The 14445-nt window shown below is 36.7% G+C and overlaps 1 long non-coding RNA gene across 1 annotated transcript in view; it reads left to right on the top strand.

The window, feature by feature from the left end:
• The window catches only part of LOC138924570 (uncharacterized), a 31833-nt gene extending 17743 nt beyond the window's left edge, over nucleotides 1-14090 (top strand). Inside the window, exons 2-4 of the long non-coding RNA XR_011439516.1 lie at nucleotides 9570-9699; nucleotides 11265-11440; nucleotides 13861-14090. This is a non-coding gene — a long non-coding RNA (uncharacterized lncRNA). The remainder of the gene's footprint in view (nucleotides 1-9569; nucleotides 9700-11264; nucleotides 11441-13860) is intronic.
• The last annotated feature ends 355 nt before the right edge of the window (nucleotides 14091-14445 follow it).

The following is a 14445-nucleotide window of genomic DNA, read 5'->3' as shown; positions in this document are numbered from 1 at the left end:
AAATTTAGAAGATTTTAAAAAGCAATATATACATATTTTAAATAGAATTTTGTGGCGGAGGATAATTTTCAGAGATGAGTCAAGAGTGAGGGCACGTTCTCTATCTCTCACCCTAATTTGAGACTTTCCAACTTTCCTTCCTTGGCTTCTTCTGTCAAGTTTTATATTGAACACAGGCCAGATTTCCTAAGTTTTGCAGACAATTATTTTCCAAATGAAAAAAATAGGAGACTAAAAAGTTACATAACAAATAGCACATTGAGTTGGCTGAAAAATGCTCTCTGAATATTCGATGTATAATGATGCTCAGAACTGAGATGCATCACACCAAAAATTCAGACTTCATTGATGTTATCACAGAATATTTTGAACAGACATAGCTGTTTTCTAGGATACTATATTGGAAAAATGGAGCTTATGCCACAAAATCTGCTTATGTTGTCATGCACATTTTGTATAAATTGATTATCCATCAAGTAGTTTAAACTTTTACTATGACTATTTCTATTTTCAGTAAGTTTATTTTTAATGTGTTTACAATTTTCTATTTTTTTGATTTCTTGACTTTATTTTTCTTTATTGCAGTAACATTCGTTTATAACATTATATACATTTCAGCTGTACATCATTATATTTCGATTTCTGTGTAGATTACATCATGTTCACCGCCCAAAGACTAATCACAGTCATCAGCATACACATATCCTTAACCACCCCTGATGCCCTCCCCACACCTCCCTCCCTTCTTCCATTTTCATATGCTTATTGGCCATTCATATAACCTCTTTGGTGAGATATCTAATTTCAAATCATAAATTTTTAATTATATTTAATTTAATTTTTAAATTTAAATTATTTAATTTAATTTTTAATTTCAAATTATAAATAAAAATAAATTATAAATTCATTTGAAGTATAAAATTTCAAATCCATTTTAAAATCAGGTTTAAATGATTTTTAGTGTTTATCTTAAATGTGCTTCTCAAGTTTTATTTTCCGAATTTTATTGAGCATGGTTATCCCTAGGCCTGGCTCTCGGAGGTGGTATCTGGTTGGTAAAAGGATGGGTTAAACTGAGCACAGCCAGAACCCAGAACTCAGACAGGAGCAGGAAAGACAGTCCAGAGAGAAATCTTTGTTTTGACCTAGGGATTGGTTTTTGGGACAAGGTAGCAGAATGGAATTAGAAAGTAGAGTTGAAGAAACATAAAAAGAAAATAAGTACTTGGATTAAATGAATTAATTGCTGCAGAGTGGGTTCTTTTTTTTTTTCTATTTAAATTACATGTGATACTCGACTACAAGAGTCTGTTGGGCAGGCTAAGCCTTTCTTCATAACAATTATAGTTCTGGAACTTGGCCTGGTAACCATAGTAGACGCTCAATAAACATTTGTTAAATGGAAAGAAGATGAGAGGAAGGAGGAAAATAATGAGAGAGGGTGGGGAGGGAGGGAAGAAATAAGGGAAGAAGAAATATGCAGAACTGATAGGTGATTTCTCTGTTGAGAATGGCAAGAACACAGTTGAATTATTTACCCTGTTCAGTAAAGAAGATCTAAAGATTTTCAACAACGATGTTGTGGAGTGACCTTTCTATATTGTAATCTATAATAAATAGTGGAGACTGAATGGACATTTGAAGAAGAAGCTTGGGGATTAATCTTTAGATAGCTTAGATCACTTGAAAGCAGTTTCTGTTCACGTTTCTAAAAGGAGATTATATTGGAATCATTCATTCATGTGGATATTCATCCATAAAGTTATAGGTACTCAGACATTTCCTAATCCAATGTCTTAATTAAAGATGCAACTGTACAGACAGATTCTCCACTGGCCCTTCCAACATACCTCTTTTAAATTCAAATTGTGAAATATTTCTCTATTAGAATAACAAGAACTAACATTTAATTAGTGCTGCTGATGTGGTGCAGACATCTGTTCTAATCTGTCTCTCTCTCTCTCCCACACACCCACATAATGCCTTACTACTCACTAGAACCCAAGATATGGTCAATACTATAATTAGCCTAGTTTTACAGATGACGAAACTGAAGAATGGAGAGGTTAAGCAGTTAGCTTGATAGAAGCAAAGTTCAAGTTCAGCGCAATTCACCCCAGAGACTGTGCTTGTATAGACTATGCCTCAGTGCACTTTCTGCTTCTATTTTAAGTATTTACGTGCATGCTTATTTGTGCATCTAGAACAGTGGTTCTCAACTAGGGGCTTGTTAGCAAATCTGGAGACATGTTTTTGTTGCCATGACTTGAGGATGCTCCTGTCATCTTGTGGGTAGAATCCAAGGATGGTGCTAAACCCCCTACAAGGAACCTGAGAGTTCCTGACAACAAGGAATTATCCAGTCAACAGTGTCAATATTGCAGAGGTTGAGAAACCCTATTCTAGAGCATGAGCCACTAAGGCAAAAATTATGCCTCACTCAAATTTGTAGAGCACCTGGAACAGAGTTGACTAAAAATGAATGTTTATTGATGGAAACAATAACTTACCAAGTTTGTTAAAGAGAAGGAATTGTACTTAGTAATTAATAAAGCATCGCTGATCTCTAACCCAGCAAACTGATGTTCTCCATCCTGGAAACTTACATGTATCCTTACTGTGGCCAAGGTATTGCTTTCTCCTAACCCTTACACTGCGTGATTCCATAGAATAAAATTTGCCCTGATGTAGAAAGAATCCAGATAGACATGGGGAAGATTACAGAGCAAGAGAGTATGAGTGGATATCATTAGAAAAAAAAGTATGTAAACATACTGAATTTTTTACAAATATGGGACAATTTCTTTTACAAATTTTACAAACATGAGAAGTTTTTGAAATATGTATTTTTTACAAATATGAAAAATAGATGGAAAAGTGATCATCATACACTTTAAGAATTTACCAACTGCAATAGAAGTATTAATAAATTATATAAAGTATAAATAAATTATATATAATTATATAAATTTTATAAAGTATAAATAAAGTATATACATTTGTCTAAATTTATACAATTTTCTGGAATGAAAGCGTTCCATAACTAATCCATTTGGGCTAATGGCACTACAAATCATAAGAAGGAAATAAAATTTTACTCTAATAACTTTTTAGGAAAATTGTTCTTGCAAAATCCTTTGCACTTATAGGACAGCAGATGCAGACCACGTTTCCTTAGGGTACCCCAATGTGATGGTCAGGTTTCTTGGTGTCTAACTGGTCAACACAGAACCCTCAGCAGCTCTAAGATAATAGCATCTCTCTCTCATTTGATTTTACTGTCTACTGGTAAGGTACCCGTCCTGCTCTCTCCCTGGGAATGTGAAAATAAAAGTGCTACACAAAAGGCAATCGCTTCCAACTGATATCACCTCTCTTTCAAGGACTTTCAGAAAACAGGGAGCCAAGATACAGTTGTGAACTTCTCCCTGAGGGACAGAAAGTAGGAGATGCTCCGACAATGCTGGGAAAGTACCACTTGATTTAATAAGAGTCAGGACGCTTGGAAGCCTTTAGCACCCTGCCAGGATGCTTCCTGCAACTGAGTCTCTCAAATTCAGAACCTTTTTCTTGTTTTAAATCTAACAACAGTGTTACCTTAAAAATCTGTTAGTTTGTTCCATCTTCATGGGATTTTGTATAGGCTTTATCCTGTTTTCCTGGAATCGGGGTCTAGGGCTCAGACTTGGGGGCAAAGTGATCTAAGGAGAGTCAGAGATGCCAACAACAGGAAACAGACAACCCCAGCCTATTATAATCAGATCCTCACCCAGCCTCAGTGATTATAAGCAGAAGACTGGCAGGGAAAATAACACACCACCAGAAGAAGTAATAAAACATATTATTAGGAACTGAGTGTTTGGGATTCTCATAAATTAAGGTAAGATAATAAAATAATATGTTATCTTCTGTCCCTGAAACTCTGAAAATGCCCAGAACAAAGCAGTCTCCTTTGATCCTGTAGGTCAGATCCTTTAAGGGACCCCATGAGGCTGTCATTGGACTCATCTGGACACCCCTTGCAATCACTGCTGAATGGAACCACTGAAGCACCTCTCTGAGGATCTGTAGCTCTCCATTTCCAGGGGAGAGCTTCACCTTCAAACGTCACTGAAAAAATGGGTTCAAATCCCAAGCCCACATGGTTGGCCTTTCTTTAAAACTCTCTATCATGATATTTTCATGAGCGTGTACCATTCTGAAAGATCCATTCAGTATATGTTATTGTTTTCAGGTCTAGCAATATGACTTTTTGAGCCAATGTTGTCTTGGTTTTCTTGACATAGCACTTTGATAAGAATTGTTGACTATTCCTAGATAGAAAAAAGGACAGTAATAACCAAAAGACCACGTTGCAGGTATGGAGGGCTGCAGTGTCTTTTACATGCTTAATATAGCTATCTTTAAGATAACGCTTTAAGTTTATTTCTAATGGTGCCTTTCATATCAAGGATTCACATGACTTATTGACTTTAAGTATGGCCTATTTTATAACCAAAATATATCACCAATAAGTGTGTAGCTCGCCATCTTCACTGACACAGCCCCAGTCCAAACCACACCGTGACTTACTTAGGCCGCCGCAATAGCCTTCACGCCTTGCTTCCACACTTTCCCTAATGAATTAATTCTCCATACAGCAGCCACTGTGTTCTGATAACCTGAGGCTATTGTCTAAAACCCTTCAAAGCCCATTAATTTTCCCTAGGATAAAATTCAAATTTAAAAGTACACCTTACAACATCTTTCAAAACCCACCCCTTCTCCAGCTTCATGTTGTGTCAACCCCATATACAACCCCCACCATATCCACACACTGGGCTTAGTCACCCTGGTTATCTTTTGATTCTTCCAGTTCTTCTAAGGGCCTTTGCATGTGCTCTGTTCTCTGTCTAAGATACTCTTCTCTCTGTTGTTTCACTTACTCACATTCATCGTTCATGTTGTAACTTATAAGCAAATTCCTCCAAGAGGTCTTTCTTGACCAACCCACCTAAACTATCTGCATCACATTATTATCTTCCAAAATACCCTGGATTTTCCTTTAATAGCACTTTTAATTATAAATTAACTTTTCAACAAATGTGTTCAGATTCTAATTCTCCTGCTAGAGTATTGATTACGCCAGAGAGAAGACTCAATCAGTCAGATGACTTGTCTGTAGAAAGCCTGATTCTCTTATATTTGAGATCTTAGTGATTCTTTGGATGGAAAGGGTTGGGGTATAGTGGGGGAAGTGTCTGATACTCTAGTAAGATCCTACACAGTCTGTATAAGGGTGGTTGATGGCTGAATCTGTGAAAAAAGTGTAAGTTGGGCAGATCTGGCTGGCCACATAGACACACAGGAAGGCAGCTTTGGCCAGAAACTAGATGGTAGCCTAAGAACGAAACATAAATATTGTGGCAGAGAATGCCAGTGTTGAGTAAACAAAGGCAAAAGGCCAGACAGCATTCAGCAGGTCTATTGGAACAGCTTTTGCTAGGATAAAGTAAAAGAAACGGGAGCATTAGCAGGAGTGTGAGTCCTCTGTGACGATCTTGCAACTAACAGAACTAGCATCAGACTTCAAAAGAAAGACTTTACAAAGCTGTGAAGTTTTTAAGCATCAGCTTCTCTCCAGATACAATTAGAGGTTGGAGCTGAGATCAGTATCATGTGGCAGAACTTTGGTTCCAGCCTAATTCCACAGGCTCAGCCTGCATGGTTGTAGCAGTCCTGGGTTCTACCATGGTATAATCAGTGGGCTGGAAACAAGACTTGTGGGGATAATGCATGTGAAGTAGTGGCTGCATTACCTAATTCACCACCTCAGACCTCTTCCAGGATTAAGTGTCTTAAACAATTGGCTGTAGATGGTACCCATGGCACTTTGTGAGTGGCTAATCTGAAAGGAATCACTCTTGGACAAGTTACTCCTTGACTCTCAACTCTTGCTCATCAATAGCCATCTGTTTCCTCTTCTTCCTCAAAAACAATCTGACTTACGCAGGATGCATGAGGTTATTTGTGACCATATCACTGAGTTTTGGCCAATATAATGTGGACAGAGTTGTTATACATCATTTCTAGGTCTGATTTCTACAAACTTTTGGCCATTCTTCCACCTTTCCTCACTGTCTGCTGATTGTATGGGATCTAGTGGAGAATTCTAAAGCCTTAAGAGGTAAAAGAGTTATATAATTGAAGGATTCTGATCTTGGAATGAATATACAAGATGAGCCCCCTGTTAATACACACTGGACTTAATATGAGCAAGAAATAAAACTGGGATTTATTAAACCACTGAGATTTAGGAAGTGGTATATTACAGCGCTAATGTTACATAGCCTAACAAGCATATAACATAAGAATCAGGTAGTCAAAGATAAGTAGAGAGCTAGGTAGAACATAAAACACATGAAAAATCAAGGTCTACTTTTGGCAGATGAACAAATCTACTGGACAAAAAAGTACTAAGTCAGTTGCCCATTTTGGAGCTTTGTTGCCTAAATTTTAAAATTAGAGATATATATTTTGACATTGAAAATCTACTACTATATCCTGATATATTTAATGGAATTGCGTGGTGAAACATCTCTTCTCTTCTCTCTTTTCTCTCCTCCATCCCTCACCTAATATCTTACCCATTCCAAGGCCAGTCAACGTTAATATTTGCAAACACTCTCGAGTGAGTATGTTCAACTAACATTGCTGAAAATTCTACTATGTGCTGGCACTGCTAAGTGCTGAGCCTGAAAAGCTCAATAATATTTATTCTCTCCTTCAAGGTGTTGAGAATCCAGTGTGAGATATAGATATTTAAATAAACACCTTTAATAGTACATGCTAAAATTGAGTTACATACAAGGCGAAAAATGAGAACCTGATTAGTTTCCTTGAAGAGATGACATGGGCTAGGAGTGAAAAAGCTGCAGAGAATACGAGATATTTGAGCAAGGTAAGGAAGAAGGTGCATGTGTTCCTGGGACCTGGAACAGGCTTTTAAAGAGGGAAAATGATGTGAACAAAGGCACAGAGATGTGAAATGCTATGGCATTTTTCAGGGAATGGAAAATTGTTTTGTATGGATAGAGCTTAAGCTGCAAATAGTGATAGAAAGTAGCAGAGAGATTTTGGTCTCTTAGTTTATTGATTTCCATACTTCCAGTGAGCTTATCCTTCACCTTATCTCAGCCAAGCATTTCCATGGTTACGCCTCAAGCTTGTCATCACAAGCAGTGTATCATTTCTAGACTCTGTACGCAAGCCATTCATTCTGTGAATACCACCTCCTGTCCTTTCAGTTCACCTACCCAAGTGCCTTGACACCTGCAATTCCTCAACTTCATTATATTCTCAATTCTAGTGTTCTCTTTTTTTTTTTTTTTAAATCAACCACTTCTCTCATAGTCTCACTACTTACCCAGCCTAGATTTTACCGTCTATTATTGAACTTGGTAGTAGGTCCTTTTCTATATTTACTTACCCTTCTTAGGGGATCTCATTCATTCTTTTTGTTTTGAATGGCATCTAAATACTTATTTGTCTATAATCCATAGATCCTACTTCAACTTCCCCAAAACTCAAACTTGTATATTCACTTAATATCTCCCAAATCTAGAAGTTTTGCTTGATTTTTCTCATTTTCTCCTCCACCACATCCAGCCATTAACAAGACTTATCTACCCCATCTTAAAACATATTTCAAATCCAAACATCTCTCTCCAACTCAATGACTATGACTTTTCTAATCTAATTCATCTTCCTGTTACCATTTTGTACCAGAGTTGCCACAATGATCTTTTCAGAATATAAATTGTTATATCACTTGATGATTTGAAATTTTTCACTGGCTTCCTATTCAACTTAAAATAAAATCCAAATTCCTTAGCAAGTTTTGTAAAGCCCCGTGATCTGTTCCCTGCTTCCTTCTCTGACATATTAGTTTTTGACTCACTCTCACACTCCAATCTCACTGCCTTTCTCTCTGTTCCTCAAACATGCCAAGCTTGTCTCTGCGTTAGGATCTTTGCAATACTATTTCCTCCACAAGGAAAGCTCTTCCCTGGACTTTTGACTCCCTCCATTTATTCAGGTGTCAAGTTAAAGGTGACCTCCCATTGATGTTTTCCCCGACTTCCAACCTCATTATAAAAGCAATCATCTAATTAATCTCAATTAATCATTCTGTTTTAATTGTTCACATAAAACTTACCACTTTGTGTGTGTATGCGTGTGTTTATTTGTTTTCTCCATGACCTAGAATGTAAACTCCCTTAGTGTTAGGAGCTTTCCTATCTTTTCCTTACAGTATCCCTGGTGTGTAGACTATTGCCTGGTGATAATAAATATTTGTCTAATAAATAAATGAAACGTAGTCAGTGAACTTTGTTCCTACTCAGCTGACAGTGGAGATCTAACATCAGGCTGAGGAATTTGGACTTTGTCCTGCAGATGGTGGGAGTTCAAAAGACTTGCAATCTGAGCATTGACATGGTAAGAGTTGCATTTCAAAAATTTACTCTGGGAGCTGAGTGAAAGATAGGTTACAGAAAGCAAAGCTGGAGGCATGGTAATTAGTTAGAAGATGATAATAATAGCCTAGACAGAAGACTAAACAATGAGAGTATCAGTGGAAAGTAATGAACATGATTGAAGAAAAAGAAATGATAGGACTTAAGGGCGTATTGGATGTGAGGAATAATGGAGAGGAAAGAGGGTAAAATGAACCCCAGGTGTTTTGCTTGGAGAATTATGGATATAAGAGTGCTGGATGGTAAACAGGTTTGAGAGAACAAAATAATGGATTCAATTTACATAGTTTGAGTTAAAAGTGCTGGGAGGACGTGTAGTTTGAGGTAGTAAAATTTAAATATATGAGGTTGGAACTGAGTAAATAGGGAAGAACTGGAGGTAAAAATTTGTGAGTCATCTGCACATAGGTGATGGTGAAAGACTGGGCAGGGATGAGGTCAGCCAGAAAGAGTAAAAACTTGACCAGAGAGGGACAACATGTCAGAATTACCTGAGGTGCTTTTTCAAATTGGACACCATCTCCCTCTTCCAACTTAGTTTTACAAATGTAACATTGCTACTGCATATTGAACCCTCAGTGTGTTGGGCTTCAAACAAGCTTGTGAAGCACTGGGCTTGGAATGATACATGAAGACCAAGGAAAGCAATGTTAAGACTTGACCCATAAGGAGGGACTTGGGAAGGAGATTGAGACCTATTACTGCAAAATGTAGGAGAATAAACACAAAGAAAACAAAAACCAGAGAAATGCCTCTAAAATTGTGAGTCTTGAAAGGTTCAAGAAGCAAGAGTGGCCACTTGTGCTAGATACTGACAAGGCCAACAACAGAAACACTTAGGGATCAGTATTAAATTTGACAGTTGGCCCATTTATGATCCCAGTAACAGCAGCCAGATTTTAAGGTGAAGTTATCAGTGAATGGAAAGTGAGGAGCTAGAGAATGTGGATTAGAGTTTATAACTTGTTTAAGAAGATTGGCTATGAAAATTGTGAGTGACAGGGCAGTAAAGATCCAAGCATGATGAAAAAATTGTTTTGCACTGTTTTTCAGATGAGGCTGAAGGGATGAAACTCAGTGGAGAAGAAGAGTTTGAAGATCCATGGGAGAGAGTTGGAACGGATGAGACCGGAGAGTCAAATCACAGCATCACAACCCCGTGCACACAGAGCTTCACCTAAAGGTTTGGGGATTCAATTAAGAATTTTAAAACTAGATATTGAAGGAATGACACTTTTAAAATTTAAAACAAAACACTGTGGAGTATCACGACAACTGGATTAATTAAGGACAAATGGATGACAGAAAACCAGTTCCAAGGCTTTTGCAGTCATATAAGTGAAAAACAATAAACTAGATCAACGGTATTAGAGGAGAAGCATGGAGATTGAAATGAACAAGTATTTGGGAATGAAAATCAATATGAACTTTTAATGGATCCGAGCTAGAAAGTGATGAAGAGGAAGATGCTTAGAGAGCCAGGTTTCTAACTTGGATGATGGGGTTGCTGATGTTACCATAATCCAGAGAAGAAATAATAGAAGAGCTAAACTGGAGGAAAGATAACGAATTCAGATTGAGATATGCTGAAATTGTGATTCAAAAGAACTTTGCAGGTGGATGTTGAAGGGAATATGGGGAAGGTGTTCAATAGAAAGAGCTGGAACAGTTATGCATATTGGAGATTCCTCAGTAAATGGTCTTGTAATAAATCATGGTCTTAGATAAGAGGTATCTAGAATGAAAAGAGAAGCAGATATTGGATCACAAATATAGGAAATTTATTTGAAGACCAGTCAAGAAAGGCATCTATAAGGAAGACTGGAATGCTATAATCAGAAATGTAGGAGGGAAATCAGGAGAGATAAGAATTATAAAGTTTAAGACCTGGTGTAACTGACACACTCATAGTCAATGAGTATTCATTAAGTTCAACTGACTTGGTGACATAAAGTGGGACCAAGAAGGACCAAAATTAAAAAGAAGGTCAAGTTAGGTATGAGTTCAGAATTGTTTATTTAGCATATTGGATATCACTGGGTATCTTACTCATCAATTTTTTAAATTTGTGGTCCAGATGGAAATAAAACTTCAGTGAGTTAAAGATCAAAAGGATTGTGTGGAAAACTTAAAGACAAAATGTGTCAAATAATCTTTTTGGACACTATCTAAAACCTCGTGCTTTTCTTATTCCTGGGATTTTTAACAGACTCATTAATAAGTATTTAGGACTTATTAGACAATTCCTGATAACATGAATTTCCTGTCTCCTACATTTTTTTCTAAAGAATGTTTCATAAATAGATCAGTGGAACGCAGACCAGGGTTTCAATGTAAGTGTACCATGATGGACTCGTCTAAGTGTACCTTATCAGACACTGAGATTGTCAGATCACTTTTGAATCATTTTTTAATTTACTTTTTCAAATAATGATTTGATAAAAATATTAAATAAGCTAATGCTTATAGGATTTATTTCTTGCCAGGCATCATAGCTAGTATTTTATATAGATGATCTCATTTAATTCTCACATCACTTAACCAGTGATTACTAATGTTGTTCTTATATTACAAATGATGAAACTAAGGTGCAAAAAAGTATAGTAATCTCCCACCATGGCCTAGCTGGTAAGTCATAGAGTTAGGTTTTGCTAAGGAGTCTGAAAATTGCACCTGTTGTCTTACCCACTGTACCTCACTTCCTGCTGTAATTTTACACATTCCCGTATGCATTTTCTTTTTACATAGGCAGCACATTACTGGAAACAGTTTTAAATTTTAGCACCAAAGAAAATGTTTTGAACGAAATAATTTTTCAAGAAAATGAATTAATGAAGAAGTAAATTAAAAAGCGAGAGAAAACATGCTACACCGAATACAAGGCAATCAAAAATAATCAAGGGGTTCATTTTTTCCAAGACAAGGTAAGCTTCTGACAATCTCTTGTATTGCAGTTGGAAAAATTTGTGCTTTTGTTGTGAACATTGCTGTGTCAAAATGTTTCAAACGGGGCAATTCTATCCACCAAGACTGATGTCTGAGTGTTCAGATTAGTTATTATTCCAAAATTTAATTCTGCCAATTTATACAAACATCTACAGCTTATTTGAAAACATTAAGTTGTTTTTCTTTAGCGCTTTTAGTTCAAGTTCCAAAATTCCATTCTTATAATACCCCAGATTGTTTAATGATTGTTTAATATTTTGGAATACCCATTGTATAGTAGGAGCATATCAACAGACCGTGCCTCTTAGTATTTACTGAGAAATATATAACCGGCATCTTGTAAATATTTATCTCTCAGATGCAGTGAAAACAGTAAGATTACTAGACAAAAATAATCACACTGATACATATTGCGTAATTCCACAGAACTACATCCAGGTATTTTATAAAATTTCACTGCTTTTTGATTTCTAATCCTGCTAAATCCTTTGCGGGAAAAAAATCCAAAGGGAATTGAAAATATCCTTGGAAAGTGTGATTTTTTGCTGTATGTCTTCCCCCTTGCTATTTCTCTACATCATTTGCTCTATTTTTCTATCTATCTATCTATCTATCTATCTATCTATCTATCTATCTATCAAGTATCTATCAAATGCTTCCAAATATATACTACACATGGCACAGGCAGAGAAAGTAGAAACTTTAGAAGCTGAGTGTGATTTCAATTGTATCTATCTATCCAGAAACAAAACTGATTCAGAATCATTACAACTTCCACTGAATGGTAGAATTGATTAGCTGCAGATGGTTTATGATAGAATCAAGTGACTGACTCAGGTTTCCAGCAATCACTAATACTGTCAGCTATAGCTGACAGGCTCCACCGTCATTCTAGGAAGGGAGATGCTATTGATGGCTCACACTTCTAAATATGCAGCCATAACCATCATCTCACATCCTAGAGTCAATATTAGGAGAACACTAGACATTCTTGTTCCTGAAAGTGCTACTGGAATTCCAAAGCTAGAGATGAAAAGTGCTTATGTAACCTTTCTAGGCCTGATTAATTTCTGCCTCTTCCGGAGAGCGGCTCCTTGTTCCCTATAGCAGAGACGATGCAAAGTGACTCTCAAATTTCATTTCATTTTCTTTCTGGGTACACAGAAGGACAAAATTTTGCTTTCTGACTTTCTTAGAGCAACTGAATTCTGGCCAATAGGATCCCCAAGGAAGACGGGTTAAGCAACTATTTTACATCACAAAGTATTAAGTGAAATACTCCTTTTTATCTTAAGATAAACCCTCCTGACAGTGAGAATACGCTGTATCTTGGCCTATTATTTTAAAGAAGATAGCTGGCCAAATTTGTGAGTCAAAGCATTTCTAACCTTTTAAAAAATAGTTATATATTTCTGTTATCTTAATATTTTTTCTGCTGAAGTGATATTGCAAATCCAAATATGCAGACTACATTCTGAAAGTTGTTTTTTTTTAATGGATGTCTATGATGTCGTGGGACCTCATGTCAGCTTAAGGAACTTGTAGGCACACAACACTGAGTTGGGAGAGAAGACTCAGAGTATGGTTGTTTCTTAAGGCCAAAAGAAGTAAAAGATTTCGTTTTGTGTTGTTGTGTTGTTGTTTCAACTCTGAGAAAACGGACTACGACAACTGAAGAGAACCCAAAGAGCAGATGGGAGCTGAATTTTACTCATAAGTCAATCAACTGGGTCTGGGTTGATCTTGGGTAGCATTAGCTCTTCTTCTCAGATCCAGTCTGCTGAAGGCCAGTCGTGTGGCTACTATCTTTCTTCTAGAGTACATTGCACAGCATTTTATTTACCCGTTATTATGTTGCAGAAGGAAGTGGGGTCATTGAGACATGGCAGGGATGGCAAGTGGCAAAATGCAGTAAATGGATGAATAACAGCTGTTCTCAGTGGGCTGGCCCCATGTGTGGGGATGGCCAAGGGGCAAGCCTTAGTGAAAAAGGGCCAAATGCCACCTCCAAGCCCCTCTTATTTTCTCTTTTCTCAGTCCCACCCAACATATAACATTTTAAAACTTTCTTCATGAAAAATAAGAATTGGCAATAGAAAATGTGTAATTTATCTGAAAGTTCTAAATGTGGCAAGAATCAGTTAATTCTAATAGTTATTTTTGTTGGTTTTATATTCCTTTTCCCTTTTTATGACAAGAAAACCTCAACTTTCCTTTGAAGACCCATTCTTCCCATTTCTTAGAGTCAGTTGTTGGCTGGGGTGCAAATGCTGACCAGGGTAGGGCATAGTACCCAGACTTGGCTAATCCAAACTTCAAATCCCCCTAAGTCATATTTAAGTATTTCATATTTCTCAAGTTGTTCCAATCATAATGAATCTGCTCTTTTGTGCTATAGGAATTGGAAATAGATGTTCTTTTATTCTGCTGGAGTTGAATCGGGGAGAACGTATGTGACAAGCCACTGCTAGCTTCTTCTCATCAGCTATGGCCTGAGGATGAAGGCAACACTTGGAGGAGAGTAGAGACAAGTTAAACCAAAAGAGAGAGAAACCTCTTCCCACTTAGCATCATTTTAACTCCTAGATTTTTCAATTACATGAGCCAATAAATTATTTTTATTTTTCAGTTTGAGTTTATTTTCTTGCAATTGATTGAGCGCTAAATAAACAGCTTATGTCTCTCATTTTGAAAAAGATTATATTATAGCACTATAGTGAAGCTTTTCTTGAAATTCCAACAGTGTGTATTGGGGAAATTTATTAGAAACTTTTTTTACTAGGATTTTTTGACAGGAGAAATTAGGTGAAATAATAAAACTTCTTTGGAGTGCAAGTTTAGCTATGTATTCAATTTTGGTGTCCATCATATCAGATTTTGTATATTTTCTGACCAAAGTACATATCAGTGGGTATTTCAGTGCATGGACCTAATCATGCTATGATCAGGAGTTTGCTTTATGATAGTAAGGGTGTATTTGATA

The sequence above is a fragment of the Equus caballus genome, chromosome 6, assembly GCF_041296265.1.
Source record: "Equus caballus isolate H_3958 breed thoroughbred chromosome 6, TB-T2T, whole genome shotgun sequence".
Classification (NCBI taxonomy): Eukaryota; Metazoa; Chordata; class Mammalia; order Perissodactyla; family Equidae; genus Equus; species Equus caballus.
Note: the sequence above shows the minus strand (reverse complement) of the source record. Positions and strands in the feature narration are given on the sequence as shown.